The sequence below is a fragment of the Gracilinanus agilis genome, chromosome 2 (assembly GCF_016433145.1).
Source record: "Gracilinanus agilis isolate LMUSP501 chromosome 2, AgileGrace, whole genome shotgun sequence".
Classification (NCBI taxonomy): domain Eukaryota; kingdom Metazoa; phylum Chordata; class Mammalia; order Didelphimorphia; family Didelphidae; genus Gracilinanus; species Gracilinanus agilis.
Genome location: NC_058131.1, coordinates 359973713 through 359991042, shown reverse-complemented (window position 1 = coordinate 359991042; position 17330 = coordinate 359973713).

Here is a 17330-nt window from a genome sequence, read left to right as displayed (position 1 = left end):
AAAACCATCAACAAACATCATATGCAATGGGGATAAATTAGAAGATTTCCCAAATAAGATCAGGAGTAAAACAAGGATGCCCATTATCACCTCTATTATTCAACATAGTACTAGAAACACTAGCAGTTGCAATTAGAGAAGAAAAAGAAATTGAAGGTATCAAAATAGGCAAGGAGGAGACTAAGCTATCACTCTTTGCAGATGATATGATGGTCTACTTAAAAAATCCTAGAGAATCAACTAAGAAGCTTGTAGAAATAATCAACAACTTTAGCAAAGTTGCAGGATACAAAATAAATGAGCATATATCATCAGCATTTCTATACATTTCCAACACACTAGAGCAGCAAGAAGTAGAAAGAGAAACACCATTCAAAATCACCCTAGACAATATAAAATACTTAGGAATCTACCTACCAAAACAAACACAGCAATTATATGAAAACAACTACAAAACACTTTCCAAACAAATAAAACTGGATCTAAACAATTGGAAAACCATTGATTGCTCATGGGTAGGACGAGCTAATATAATAAAATGACAATTCTACCCAAATTAATTACCTATTTAGTGCCATACCTATCAAGCTACCAAAAAACTTCTTTACTGAATTAGAAAAAACTATAACAAATTTCATTTAGAATAACAAAAGATCAAGAATATCAAGGGAAACAATGAAAAAAATGTGAAAGAATGGGGCCTAGCAGTACCAGATATTAAACTATACTATAAAGCAGCAGTCATCAAAACAATATGGTACTGGCTAAGAGATAGAGAGGAGGATCAATGGAATAGACTTGGGGTTAATGACATCAGCAAGACAGTGTATGATATACCCAAAGAGCCCAACTTTTCGGACATGAATCCACTATTTGACAAAAACTGCTGGGAAATTTGGAAAACAATATGTGAGAGATTACGTCTAGATCAGCATCTCACACCCTACACCAAGATAAATTCAGAATGGGTGATTGACTTGAATATAAAGAGGGAAACTATAAACAAGTTAAGTGAACACAGAATAGTTTACTTGTCAGATCTGTGGGAAAGGAAAGGCTTTAAAATCAAGCAAGAGTTAGAGAAAATTACAAAATGTAAATTAAATGGTTTTGATTATATTAAACTAAAAAGTTTTTGTACAAACAAAAACAATGTAGTCAAAATCAGAAGGGAAACAACAAATTGGGAAAAAATCTTTATAACGAAAAACTCTGACAGGGGTCTAATCACTCAAATATACAAGGAGTTAAAGCAATTGTATAAAAAATCAAGCCATTCCCCAATTGATAAATGGGCAAGAGACATGAATAGGCAATTTTCAGGTAAAGAAATCAAAAGTACCAATAAGCACATGAGAAAGTGTTCCAAATCTCTAATAATTAGAGAAATGCAAATCAAAACAACTCTGAGGTATCACCTCACACCTAGCAGATTGGCTAAAATGAAAGAAGGGGAGAGTAATGAATGTTGGAGGGGATGTGGCAAAATTGGGACATTAATGCATTGCTGGTGGAGCTGTGAACTGATCCAGCCATTCTGGCTGGCAATTTGGAATCATGCTCAAAGAGCTATAAAAGAATGCCTGCCCTTTGATCCAGCCATACCATTGCTGGGTTTGTACCCCAAAGAGATCATAGATAAACAGACTTGTAGGAAAATATTTATAGCTGTGCTTTTTGTGGTGGCAACAAATTGGAAAAGGAGGGTATGTCCTTCAATTGGGGAATGGCTGAACAAACTGTGGTATATGCGGGTGATGGAATACTATTGTGCTAAAAGGAATAATAAACTGGAGGAGTTCCAGGCGAACTGGAGAGACCTCCAGGAACAGATGCAGAGTGAAAGGAGCAGAGCCAGAAGAACATTGTACACAGAGACTGATATACTGTGGTAAAATTGAATGTAATGGACCTCTGTACCAGCAGCAATACAATGACCCAGGACAATTCTGAGGGATTTATGGTAAAGAATGCTACCCACATTCAGAGGAGGGACTGCAGGAGAGGAAACATATAAGAAAAACAACTGCTTGAACGCATGGGTCGGGGTGGACATGATTGAGGGTGTGGACTCGAAACTACCACACCAATGCAACTACCAACAATTTGGAAATTGGTCTTGATCAAGGAGCATGAATCATGTAACCATGTTAAAAATGAATATTAATAAATGTTTGAAAAAAAACTGGAAATAGAAAAAAATGTTGTTAGTAGCTCTTAATAATTTAATTTAATATAAATATAGTAAAAGGAGTGAAATGTATGAGGGAAGTAGAAAATATTTCCTAGCTTACCACCCTAGAGCTGAAGAAATTCAGCTCACTCCCTGACAAAGTTCCAGTCTCCATGTGGAAGTCCATTAGCTTCTTCAACAAGGGTCTCTTCAGCATAAGCCTCTTCCTTCAGCTCAAGTCACAATGCCAAATCTATGTAGGACAGAATGCTTCTTCAACCTAACTCACCAATGCTGAATGTATCTTCATAAAGTGCCTGACAGAATGAATTGCAGAAAAATTCAAATGCCTCCTAAAATGTCTTCTTAGAAGACCTTGGGCTGACTTTTTATAAGCAGTTTCTCCATGTCACTTTCTGTCTCTCTCCCACTTAACAGGAATCAATCACAGCCTTTCAATTTGCCTAGCTCTGTGGGGGTGGTAGTGGGGGTGGTAGTGTGGTCTTTGGGGCTATGAACTTTTTTTCTTAGTGACTTACTAAGTTTTAAGTAGGGGTACTTTAAATTCTTGATTAATTAACTTTAAATAGACAAAGGGAATAAAAATTCCCTTTCATACCATTGAGGGAAAATATTATATATAGGAGATTCAATTCAAAATAGAAACAAAGTATTTCCCTGGTGAAAGATAAAGTAGTTGGTCTACAAATGAAGGGAAGTGTGTTACCAATAGAATGATGTTTTGAAGGACACAATTGAGGGTGACATAGACTAGGATAGAACCAGGACTTCTAGGCTAAAATGACTGCAGAGTAGATGCAAGGCACTTCTTTTCCTCACCATTTACAATATAAAGCGCCTCAGCAGTACATGGTACATTCACAAACATTGACCATGTACTAGGGCATAAAAACATGGCAAACAAACACAAAAGAGCAGAAACAATAAATGCAACCTTTTCAGATCAAAATACAATAAAAATAATAATTATTAAGAGTACATGGAGAGGCAAATAAAAAATTAATTGGAAATTAAATAATATGAGTCTCCAAAATTGGTTGGTTAAAGAACAAATCATAGAAACAATAATTTCATTGAAGTGAATGGCAATGAAGAGACATCATATCAAAATCTATGGGATGCAGCCAAAGCAGTACTCAGGGAGAAATTTGTATCCTTCAGTGCATATATTAACAAATCAGGGAGGGAAGAGGTCAATAAATTAGGCATGCAAATTAAAGAAAAAAAATTAAAAATTGCTCGTCATCTATGGGAGTGGGGTATGATGAGGGGCGGGAAAGAACATGATTCATGTAACTCTGGAAAAATATTCTTAATTAATGAATTACTTAATTAAAGTTTTTAAAAAAGAATAGGATAGGGCCAGAAGAAATATGAGGCTGATATGAAGGGTATGAGTCAGTCAGAAGTAGTGGTCAGTGGAAGCAGAAAGTTAGGCAGAATCAAGGGGATTCTAAGAGGAGCCATAGGACAGAAAAGATGATCAGTCCTTCCCAGAAGCAATTCTAATATATTTGAACAAGACATAGAAGGACTGGGGAGATATTGCACAGTGGGAGGGGAAATGTCAAATCTATGCACTGGTGTGATAGTCAAAATAGAGTAGATAGAGTCCTGGCTCCTTCTTATAGAAGGGTAATACATTTTTATTTTTATTTTTAAAATTTCTTATTTTGAGTATTTTCCTCTAGTTACACATTTCATGTTCTTTCCCTCTCCCCCAAACCCTCCTATCCCCCCTTAGCCAACACACAATTCCACTGGATTTTATATGTATCATTGATCAAGACCTAATTCCATATTATTGATAGTTGGACTAGAGTTATTGTTTAGTGGGGTGATAAATTTTTAAAGATGTCTTCTAAGAGATGGGAATATGTCTGGTCCCTACAGTTCGTGTTTGATTTTTATTTCAGGGAAAGAGTAGGGAAGGCACACTATTGTCAAAGGTAGAATAGACCTGAGAATTTAAAGTTAGGATGTCAGACTAAAAGGACCTGAGAGATCTTTTAGTCTAACCCTATTGCCTCATTTTTCATAGATAGAGAAATGAAGTCCATAGAGATAATAATTTGTCTAAGGTAATGAAGCAGCAGAGGTGGTGTTCAAGCCTTGACTCCATCTCAAAGGCTCTTCTTGACATGTCATGATTCCAATTCTTTTTCCTCCTCCTTCTTCTTACCAATGATGTAACTGAAACCAGATAGGCTATGGCTTGCCTCAGATCACACAGTTCCTTTCTTGTAGTGGAGGGGCTACATCCTAGTGTAATAAAGTCTTCAAGACTAATTTTATTTATTACACTAGGTTTCCTTTGTACCAGCCTTGTTTCCTTGCCCCTACCACAAGTATACTTAGATCTTACAGAACCACTGCTTTCTGTACCAAAAGAAAGTATATTTATTAAAATAAGCTCCTTGAGTGAAGAGACTATGTCTCTTGACTTTACATCACAAACTTTCACCTGTGGCTCCAAGAAGTTGTAGCATGTGTAATATCTAGCCACACACTGGTGAAACTCTCTTGGCAGATGGGCTAAATGAAGCTGAGGATAGCTGACAAGCTTTAAACCTGTTGGTAATCTAGGGGGATGTCTACTCTAAACACTTAAAGACTTCTCCCTGAAGAGGGGGTGGAGGAGAAAAATTTGTTCCAATGACCATGAAGATGGCTGAAACAAGTGCTGTGGAGCACTTGGAGCTTGGTAAGACATCAAAGATGCCAAGGACAAGGCGGCTCAATGTATTGAGAGCCAGGCCTAGAGATAGGGGGTCCTGGATTTAAATCTAGCCTCAGATACTTTCTTACTATGTGATCCTGAGCAAGTCATTTAAACCCCATTGTCTAAGCTTTATCACTCTTCTTCCTTGGAACCAATACACAATATTGATTCTAAGATGGAAGGTGAGGGTTTAAAAAAAATATGCCAAGGTCATCCACTGCTCCCTGTGCATCACCAGTTATCCTCACCTCTGCCTTGCCACTGGACTTCAATGACTGGAAGAGAGAGTGAGGCTGTTGATTTGGGATTACTCTACTCTGTCTCACTAAAATACAATTCAAGCACTAGTCAAGACTACTAATTGTGATGTCACTGGTCTTCAAAAATGAAGGACCAACAACAACAGGCTGACCTGTAGTAGTCACTTCATAAAAGCTTCTTTTATTCATTTATTCATTCAGCAGCCAAAAAAATGCTTCATAAAGGGTTTCTATAGAATAAAAATGACACGTAATCTTTAATAAATAAGATCAAGTATTCAATGCCTCTAACCAGGGGATCCCAGCCTCAGGGGGCTCCAGAGGTCTTTTGCATGTGTAGAATATTGAGTTTAAGACGCAAGAAATTGCAGAAACTTGATTCATAAAAGACAAAACCTCCAGGGTAAATCACATTGGAAAGGTAGGGATACCTTTTGGTCCTTAAAGTGTTCCTTGGGCATTTGGTCATTGCTGAAGTACTTCTTAGGGAAAAATTGGGAAAAGAACGTATGAAAGTTTTTCCCAAATCACAGAATTTGGGAATTAGAAAAGACTTCAGCCTGATCATCTTGTCTAAACTCTACATAAAAGGAATCTTCACTATAACATACTAGACAAGTCATGGTCCAAACTATGTTTAAAGACATTGAAGAATCATGTAACCATGTTAAAAATGAATATTAATAAATGTTAAAAAAATCATTAAAAATAAAAAATAAAAATAATTCTTAAAAAAAGAAGACACTGAAGGAGGGAGAAGTCAACACCTCTTAGGACAGCTCATTATAATTTTAGAAAACTCTAATAGCTAGGAAATTTTATCCTGACATCAAGCCAGGGGTATGTTACAACCAGTTGTACTGGCTCAGGAGAGGCAATTGTTAAATTGTCAATGTGAGCATTTATATATTGGAAATTGGTAAATACTACAGGTCAGGATTTAATTTATTATGTCTGACTTACTGTAATAAAGAAAGGGAGGGAGAATTGTGAACAATAATGCACACAAAACTTGAAAATCTGTTGTGAGTATGTTGATATTTTTGAGATCTTGTTGTGAAAAATACTTGTAAGCACACCATTCCTCCAAGGCTAAATTCACTTTTTTTTCAGTGTCTTTTTACTCCTTGTTCTTTTCCTGGGAGCCAAACAAAATTAAATAACTCTGACCAAGTGAAAGGTCTTTAAAAACTTTATGTGAGGGACAGCTAGATAACCAAGTGGATTGAGTACCAGGTTTAGAGATTTGAGTTCCTGGGTTGAAATCTGATCTCAGACACATTCTACTTATATGATCCTGGGCAAGTCGCTTAAACGCAGTTACCTATCCCTTATTGCTCTTCTGCCTTAGAATCAATACTAAGACAGAATGTAAGAGTTATAAAAAAAAAAAAAAGAACCTTCTCTTTGAAAATAGCTCTTATGAGTCTTCCAAAGGGAACTTTCCCAAATACCAATTCTAGGCAGTCCTGGTCAAATTACCTTGTATATCTTTGTATAGATTTTGTATATACTTATATGCAGGCATATTCGTTTCTTTTTAAAATTACTTAATTATTTATTCAGAATATTTTTCCATGATTCCATGATTTATGATTTTTCTTCCACTCTACCCTCCTCCCTCTGGAGCTAACAAGCAATTCCACTGGATTATACATGTATCATTGTTCAAAATCTATTTATATATTATTCATATTTGCAGTAGAGTGATCTTTTAATGCCAGTACCCCAATAATATCCCCACTGAACCATGTGATCAATCATATGTTTTTCTTCTGCATTTCTACTCAAATATCTGGTTGTGGATAGCATTCTTTCTCATAAGTTCCTCTGGATTGTCCTGGATTGCATTGCTGCTAGTAGAAAAGTCTAGTACATTTGATTGTGCCATAATATATCAGTCTCTGTGTACAATGTTCTCCTGGTTCTGCTCCTTTCACTCGAGATCGATTCCTGGGAGGTCTTTCCAGTTCACATAGAAATCCTCCAATTTGCCATTCCTTTCAGGACAATAGTATTCCATCACCATCAGATACCACAATGTGTTTAGCCATTCCCCAATTGAGGGACACCCTCTCATTTTCCAATTTTTTTGCCACCATAAGGAGCACTGCTATAAATATTTTTTGTATAAGTCTTTTCCCTTATTATCTCATTGGGGGTACAAACCCAGGAGTGGTTTGGCTGGATCGAAGGACAGGCAGTCTTTTAAAGCCCTTTGGGCATAATTCCAAATTGCCCTCCAGAATGGTTGGACCAATTCACAACTCCTCCAGCAGTGTATTAGTGTCCCAATTTTGTCATATCCCCTCCAACATTTGTCACTTTCTTTTGCTGCCTCAGAGTTATTTTTATTTGCATTTCTCTAATCAGGAAGGATATGGAATATTTTTTCATGTGATTATTGATAGTTTTGATTTCTTCATCTGTCTATTCATATGCCTTGACCATTTGTCAATTGGGGAATAGCTTGATTTTTTGTAAATTTGACTTTGTTCCCCATATATTTGGGAAATTAAACCTTTGCCAGAGAGTTTTGTAATAAAGATTTTTTTTCCCATTTTGTTGCTTCCCTTCTAATTTTGGTTACATTGATTTTGTTTGTACAAAAACTTTTTAGTTTTGGGCATATTAGTTTCCAAGAAAACATGAATGCTTTTTGACTGCAAGCTTATTTTTTTTTGTTCCCTGCACCTAGCAAAGAATTTCATACATAGTAAATGCATAATAAATTATTTTTTGATTGACCATATACTACCACATCTTAGTTCAGTGATGGTGAACCTTTTAGAAGGGTGGTTGATGTGAAAAATGCCCTCAGGTGAGGAGGGGAGCAGCCTGGCCCCATGTCCCTCTGGCTTTCTAATAACAAGTTTCTCCTCTGGCCCGCATGCCACAGGTTCACCAATACAGTCCTAGTGAATTTGAGATCTCATCAATGGATCCTCTTCCTCCACTTGTGAAGATATTAATCCCTACATTTTCTTTCCCATTGTGTGTTTTTTATCTTTTCTTTCTGTAAATGAACTATAGATGATTCATCAAACTATATAGTAGATATATTCTTCTGATTCTTTTAATATTTTATGTATGTCAGTGCAACTACCAATTTTTACCTCATTCTCTCTCCATTCCTAAACCTGCATTCTTATCTAGATGTATATATACTTACTGTCTTTCCCACTATCTTTCTAGATAAGCTGTAGCCTTTTTATAACCAACAGGCATCTTTCCATTCCCCTTTGGGGTCTCTTGTGGTTTGGATACTTCTGAAATTATGCTATTCCAATATTTGCTTCTATATATACTCACTGTGGGAATATATATATATAATATTTGTATTATATATGTATGTATATGTATATTTAGTGGACTTTTGTGGCAGTCCAGAGCTTGTGACTGTTGAAAGCATTGTGCAAATTATGCAATGTGATCCAACTCAATTGTTTCCTCCTACCATATTTTGGCCTAGTTCCATTTTATATGATGGATCTGACTAAAACATTTATACTTTCACTCAATGAGCAGTCTATACAAATGCATATTTTGGGGGGAATTAAATATCTTGTTAACTTTAAAATGTGAATGTAAGTTCCCTGAGGACAGGGAATATTTTATTTTTAAATTGTATTTAAATTACATATATTTAAATTATATTAATACAGATATGATATCTGTAGCAATTAGTGTACTGCTTGGCACATAGTAGGGACTTCATCACTATTTATATAATTGCCTTAAATTAAAATTCTTTATGGAAATACCATCCCTCTGCCTGACTAGAGGGCATACTTTAGATAACCTTAGAATCTCCATTCTTCTTTACAGATAAGGAAACTGAAGCCCAGAGAGGCAAGTGCCTAGAACAAAGTCTATGGCAGAACCAAGTCTCTGATTCCTTCCAGGCTTAGAGCATGAGAGTTTGGAAGGAACCTTTTTAGAGATTATCTGTTTAGAGGACTGAAACCGAAAATGACCCTCAGTGATCATCAGCTTCAATTCCATTATTTTTTTGATGATGAGGAGACTAACTTAGAATAAGGACTATCTCATTCAAAGCTGAACAAGGAATTATTTAAAGAGCTAAGATTAGAAGTCAAATTGGCAAGACTCCTTGTCCACCCTTTTTTCTTCTTTTCTACACTGATTCAAAATGGGAAACTCAGATTCAATTCCTGGCACTTAAAGTCATAAACATTTTTCATTTTTAAAGGAAAAAGATAAGTGATATGGAATTTCCAATTGACAGAACTCTACCAATGCAGGTTGCTACCCTTCTCTTCGATTTAAAGTCTTAGAGAGTTACCCGAGTTGTTTAGTGACTTCTCCAAGCACACAAGCCAGTATTTTTACAGACAGGTTTAGTTTAACTTATTAAAAATCCATAATTCTTTTGTACAAACAAAACTAATGAAACCAGGATGAGGAGAGAAACAATAAACTGGAAAAATATTTGTAACAAATTTCTCTGATAAAGGTCTCATTTCTCACATATATGAAGAACTAAATCAATTTTGTAAGAATACAAGTCATTCCTCTATTGAAAAATGGTCAAAGGATATAAATAAGCAGTTTTCAGATGAAGAAATCAAAGTTATCAATAATCATATGAAAAACGATTAGAAATTACTCTTGTTTAGAGTAATGTAAATTAAAACAACTTTTTGGTACCACCTCACACCTATCAAGTTGACCACTATGAGAGTAAAGGAGAATAATGAGGGGAAGTGGCAAATTTGAGACACTAATGCATTGCTGGTGGAGCTGAGAACTGATTCAACCATTCTGTAGGGCAATTTGGAATTATTCCCAAAGGGTTATAAAACAATGCACATGCTTTAATCCAGTAATACCACTACTAGGTCTGTAGCCCAGACAGATTAAAAAAAAGGAGAGGGAAGGACATATTTGTGTAATACTATTTGTTGCTGCTCTTTTTGTGGTGTCAAAGAATTGGAAATTAATTGGGGAATGGCTGAACAAATTGTGGTATGTGGTAGTGATGGAATACTATTGTGCTGTAAGGAATGATGAACAGGATTATTTCAGGAAGAGCTGGAAAGATATACATGAACTGATGCAGAGTGAAATAAGCAGAACCAGTAAAACATAATGATCAACTATTATCTGTAGTACAATGGTCCAGGACAATTCTGATGGGCTTGTGACAAAGGATACTATCCACCTCCAGAGAAAGAACTGTTTGAATCAGAATACAGATGAAAACATGGTTTTTCAATTGTTTATATGGGCTTATGTTTTGGAGTTTGGGCTTTATAGATTATTCACAAAAATGAACAACATGGAAAGTTTTACATGATAATACATGTATGACCCAAATCGAGTCACCTGCAAGCATGGTTAGGGGTAAGAGAACAGAGGGAGGAAAATAAGTTCGATCATATAATTTAGGCAAACTTGTAGAAATTTATTACATGTAATTGGCAGAAAATAATTAAAAAAAACACAAAAATAAAATAAAATGAACTCCCCCCTCAACCCGCCCCAACAGTTCTGGCATTTTATTTTATTTTTTTGCTGCGAATAACATATGCAAGTATAAGTCCTGACTTTGAGGTCCATTTAGCACCAAGATCCCATGATTCTGGCATGTTTACCTGCAGAATAGTCCTTGCAAGATAGCTAATATTAGTTTGGAGAAAATAGGACTCTATTACTGTGTGACCTTGGATCAGCTATTTCCCTTCTGAGTGTCATTTATAGAATGACCAAAGTAGTATCTGCCCTGCAGGTCTCATAGTGTTTTTGCATATCAAGTGATGTAGGTAGTTTCAGAAATGTTGGACATAGATATGATCCCCATTTTCCTGATGTGGAAACTGAGGCCCAGAGGTGATAAAAAATTTGCCTTAGGTCACCCAGCTAGTAAGTGGCAGAACTGAGATTCCAATCCAATTCCTCTGACTCTTCATTTTAACTGGCCACCCCTTCAGTAGCTAGATCAGATGTCCTGGGGGCCTCCCAGAGGGCAGTCTGGATTGATCTCCAGTTCAATTTGCCCCCAGCCTCTCTCCTTGGCTCATTTTCCCTGCTCCCTTCTAGTGGCCGTTGTCATGACAACCAGCTGCTGCCGCTGCTGCCTCTTCCTTTCCGCAGCAGGGGTGGAGCTGGCAGGAGGGGAGGGGGAGGGATGGAGAGGAGGAGTCCGGAAGAGGCAGGCGCGGTGCCCGTTGCAAGTTCCAGGCGCTCTCTCTCTGAGCTCATCCCATCCTCCTCCAAGAGGGAGGAGGCCAGGGCCCTTGATTGTTGCCAGTGCTGCTATTCCTCGGGCTGGAAGGGTGGTTCCGCTTCTCAGCATCACTGCCTGGGGAAAGTGGGGTGGAGAGGGGAGGGCCTCCTTCAAGCATCCGCTGCTGCTGATGTTGGACTCTGCAGCGTCCTCCTCCTCCTCAGTCCCAGGGAAGATGGATTCGGCTGGTACCTCTCCCCCCCTGAAGCAGCTTCTCCTGGTCTGCGCGGGGTAAGTGGCGGCTGCTGGAGCTGGTATCTATTTGTGCTTGGTTGGCTTTCCCATCAATAGTGCAATTCAGGCATGTCAATCCTTTTTGTAGCCTAGGCTGGAACAATACAATGACTGCTCTCCCTGAGGCTGGCAAGAGGGTGAGCCAGGGAGACAGAGGTGGGGGGGGGCGGGAGGGAAGAGAAGGAAAAGAGAAGGGGAGGAGGGGGAAAGGGGAGAGAGGAAGGTGGAGCTGAGAGAGGAAGAGAAAGAGGAAGAGAGGGAGGGGGGGTTGGTAGTGAGGGATAAAGAGAAATAGAGATATAGAGACAGAGATACAGAGGAGAGACAGAGGGAGCTTGAAACAGAGAAGGAAGATAGGGAAAGGAAGCAAGGAGGATGAAGGGAGCAGGAAGAAACATTTTGGTTCAAAAATGTGTGCCAATTTTATGTCAGCAAGCCTCGTAAAACAGTTTAATGGACTAGGACCCTTTTGCTCTAGAACTGGGGTGTGAGGTTAAAACAAATGAACCTGAAGAATTGTGTTCTGAGCAGGGATTACTTCAAACTCTGTTATCTCTGTGGCTGAGCCTTCTCAAAATAACATTGAATGTCCTGAGTGCAGCCCAACGCAGGTGGTGGTGGTGGCGGGTGCCTTATTGTTTGTATGTGCTAGGAAAATTGAACCCCCAGATCACTGAATTACATCTCCTCCCTTAAATGACTTTCCCCCCATAGTGGTTGGGAAAAGGGTAAGCCAGTTTGGCCAAGATCTCCATTCTTTCCTGCAGTGTACACATTGTGTGCATGGCAATGAGCATTTATGTATAAAAACATATTTCTAGATATGCATTTGCATGTGTGCAGTATGTCAATCAGGGATACTGTGGAACTAGTTTCTCTCCATGTAATACATACAAATGTGAGCTTTATTGCCCAGTATTTACATTGCATTTCTTTCCACAAAGTGCTACATAATCATTTTTATTGGTAATAAATAAAAACCCATGCTGGGGGTTGGGAGATAATTATTTTTTTAATGGGTCTCTAATTTTGTGTATCCTGTATGATTTATTCTTATTATTGCTCCTCTGTTTCATTGTGACCAATTAGGACAGATGCCTATCATTTGATCTATATCTTGGGGATGAATTCCAATTCGCAGCTTGTCTCTTTTCATGTTTTGGTTGGGGGAGGGATGATTGGAGATTGGGTGAGGGATTCTGGAACACTGGAATCACAGGGATGGGCAGCTCATGTGGTGTATTCATGTTGAGTTTTTCTCCAAAATGAATGTGCTGGCCAAAGTACTTAGCCTAAAATCCTGTACTGGGTCTAGCCTTGTGTGCCAGGCTGTCCCCCTCTGGGCAGCTCCACTGTACTGTATGGTGTAATGAATTTATTTTGTCCAATCCCGCCATGCCCTGTTCATTCCTTCAGTTTCAGGCACCATTTTACAATCAGTTCAGATTAGGTACTCTGTGTGTGTGTGTGTGTGTGTGTGTGTGTGTGTGTGTGTGTGTGTGTGTGTGTGTGTGTACTGTCTTCATTAGAGCTATTTTTTGTATCCAGGTGTCCACAGTAACCTATCCATTTCCCAATTAGCTTATTTATACAAAGAAACTAAGCAGGAGACTGAAGGAAACCTTGCCAACAAATGTGCAGAAGCATGCCTGATATGGCAAGCCATTGTAGTTTTTAAATGCACGCTGGGTTCTGCCTGGCTTTTTATTACTATCAAGGGTTTAAGGTAGCTCAAGAGACTAAGGAAGGCAGGGATGGGTACAGCACAGGCCTACATTATTGCTTAGGATAATGGAGCTCACCAAATGAAAGCTAGAAAACCCTTTTAGGTAGCATCGTGTGTTAAATGTAATCCTTATTCTAAATGCTACGTATCTCTAGCCAGTTCCACACTAATAGTGTAGCAGAGAGTGCCAACAATCCTGGATGCTGTGAAAAAAATTATTATTCTTTGTCATTAAAAAAAACTTTATATCTTGTTTGATACATCACAATCCTCATTTAAACAATCAGTCTATTTGGATTGCGTCCATTTGCTGTTTTCCTAGATAATGTCTTGGTTGGGACTATTTAGAGAAAAGATATTTGGAGCCATGGGGGATGAACTGATTATATACATACATACATATATAAATATGTCTGTGACTTTATGTCTTCTATAGGGTAAATTTATTACCTTTATGAAGTCCTGTAGGGACAATGTTGTCTAGTAAAAAATAGAGCATTGGGGGGCAGCTGGGTAGCTCAGTAGATTGAGACTCAGGCCTAGAGATGGGAGGTCCTAGGTTCAAATCTGGCCTCAGACACTTCCCAGCTGTGTGACCCTGGGCAAGTCACTTAACCCCCATTGCCCACCCTTACCACTCTTCCACCTAGGAGCCAATACACAGAAGTTAAGGGTTTAAAAAAAAAAGAAAAAAGAAAAAAACAAAACAAAAAAGTAGAGCATTGGACTTGGAATTGGGGTACTAGGGTTTTGATCTTGAATTTTATATGTTCTTCAATATAATGATTAAAAAATAACAATAATAATAACATTTATAAAAGTCTTGGACTCCAGACCCTGCACTCTATCCACTGCATCAGCCAGATGCCCTTCTATAAAGTGAAAATTAAACAATATAATCTCTCTGGTCTCTTCTAATTCAAAATCCCTCCTTAGCTGGGTAAATCATGTCATCTCTTTGATCTTCATTTTCTTCATCTTTAACGTGAGACTGACAAGAATTGTACTATCTGCCCTAAAGGACTATTATGAGGAAAAGACCGCAAAGCATCACAAGAATAAATGTTAATATTATTATGTTGCCCTGTGCTGTGTACATAGTGGACAAGGTGAAGGAAAAAAGGGACTTTTGGTGCCCAGATCACATTAAAATGGCTAATTTGAATATAAATCCTTTAGTAATTTCACTGCTAACAGATATAATGTCTGAGAGAAGTTACCAAGTATTTGGTATAACCATGTACGTAATTACAAAAGGGGTGGGGGTGGGAAGGGACAGGGAAGAGTAGGAAAGAGTCTGGGAGTTTGTCAGATTTGTTAGAAATGTCTCTAATAGTTCCTTGACTTTTATTTCCTGTGCATCAATTCTTCTTGGGGCCTTCATTTTAAAAAGGTGTTTTTTTATCTATTGAGAAAAGACAGATAACCAAACACTCACTGACTGCTAGTGAAGATTACATTTCACTGGTCAAGCAGTGACCCTGACCTTGGTCCTGGATCCAATTTGTAGTTCTGTAACTAAGTAAAATTATTGAGAATTTAGAGTGGTTTCTGAGGAGAAGAGTAGGACCGATTAGTGAGTTGGAAATTCAAAATTCTTAGGGAAAGTTAAGAGAACTAAGATTATTTTGTATCAAGAAGAAGAACCTAGAACCTTAGAACCAAAGTGAATTTGAAGGTCATCTAAAGAGATTCTTGTTCAAGTAGAGGTTGGACATGAGAGCAGAATAATTAAATGGATGAATAAACATTTATTAAGCACTTTGTGCCACACACATGCTAGGATATAAATAGAAAAATGAGCCAATTTCTGTGCAGAAGGACTCAAACTTAAGTAGGGGAGAAAACACATAAAAATCAATTGAGTGTCAGTTGGATAGAAAGTCCTGGAAGTTCCAAGGTGGGGGGAGGGGAGTATATTATAGTAGAAAGAACTCTGACTTTGGAGTTAGAGAATGTAAGTTTCAATTTTGGATCTGATATATACTACCTGAGAGGTGGCCAAGTGGCATATTAGATAGAGTTCTAATTTTGGAGTCAGGAAGCCTAAGTTCAAATCCTGCTTCAGAATTCATTAGGCATCAAACACTTGATGGCATGCTATGAAAATCCTAAGAGCTCCAATTTCATGATGTTTAAGATGGCAATGACATTTATCGTACATACCTCACAAGATTGTTGTGAGGAAAGCTCATTACAAACCTTCATATGCTTACTTGCTTTCTCACTCTGTTTCTGTCTCTGTGTCTGCCTCTGTTTCTGGCTCTTTATCTGTTTCTTTCTCTGTGTCTCTGTCTCTGTTTTTGTTTCTCAGAGTAGTTTTAAATTTCAATAGCTCAATAGCACATATATGCATATGTATATATACATTTATTATATGTATACATATATATAATGTTATTTCTAACTCTACTCCCTTGGACAAGTCTCACAACTTATAGTTCTCAGTTTTCTCAAGTATAAATGACAGGATTGGGGTAAAGGTTCCCTGAGGTTCAGCCCAATTTTGACTTTCTGTCATCAGTGCCCTCAAGTTCCCTCCTGTCTGTGCAACTTTGGACAAGCAACTTAACTTCCTTGGCCTCTGTCTTCTCAGCTATAAAATGAAAGTGGTGGACAGGATGATCTCTAAATGCTCCCTTATGGTTCTGAATCTGTGATCAAGTGCTCCTTCCATCTCAGATTCCAATTTTCTTTAAGAGAAAATCGGATAAGAATATAATAGGAGAATTGAGGGTTAGAGTGAAGAAAAAATTTTCTAATGCTATATTTAATGAAGGGACAGACTAGGTTACCTAAGAAGCCCTAGCCTTTTTTTCTGATACTTCAAAATTGGGACTTAGACCCCCCCCTCCCTCCACTTCTCTACAATTAATGTCCAGTGATTTAAATGTGTTTGTAGTCCTTGAAGGCAGAAGCATGCACTGGATGACCCTTCAGGAACTCATAGCCTTTTGAGCCAGAGACTAGCCTATTTAAAAATCAGCCCTTTGAAAGAAATATGGGGCAATTTTATATTGGGTCTTTTTTAGATAGATCACAAGGTGATTCAACACTGCAATGGAATCAGGTCACTGAATCGGGAACTCTTTAAAGAGCAGAGTTTACAATCATTTCTCTCAAATGGTTTTAACAAGATTCTGCCTGGAATCAGAGGACTGAACAATTTGACCTCCTGAAGACCCTTCCTTCCATCACTAGAATATTTTGAAGCTAATTGATTCTGAGCAGAACAATCTACATAGCAGACATTCCCCTCCTACTTTGTGGTTATCTTGAGAAAATGAAACAAAAATTGTTAAAAATCTAAAAGTAGAGTCCTGATTCCAAAATTATATTAATTTGTGGAGATGCATTTTGGGAAGGGCATTGATAAATTGGGGCATGTGCAGAGGAGGATGACCAGGATAGGTGACAAGGAGATGCTAAACTAAGCATTAGTTACAAGGAAATGGAGATGTAAAAAAAAAAAAAAAGCTTTAGTGAGGGGGTCATTGTAGTTATCTTCAAGAGTCTGCAAGAGTGTTATGGGGAAGAAACAAAAGATTCATGATTTAGAGCTAGAAGGGCTTTTGAAGGCCACCTAGTTCAACTCCCTCATTTTACAGTGTAGGAGGCTGAGGCCCAAAGAGGTTAAATGATTCATTTAAGTTCACGTGTGTAAACTTGTTCTACTTGGCTCCAAAGAGCAGAACTAAGAATGATGGGTAGAAATTCATGGAAAAGGTCAATTCCTTTTTGAGACAAGGGGAGGGAGAACAAACTAACATTCCCAATAATTAATACAGGGACCCATGGAGTTCATGAACACTTAATTTTTTTTGACAAATACATTTCCATATAATTGGTGTGCTTTGACATCTTATTGTAATACAATTTTACTTTATGCATCTAAAAATATTATTCTGAGGGAAGTTCTTTGGCTTTCCCAGACTGCCAAAAGA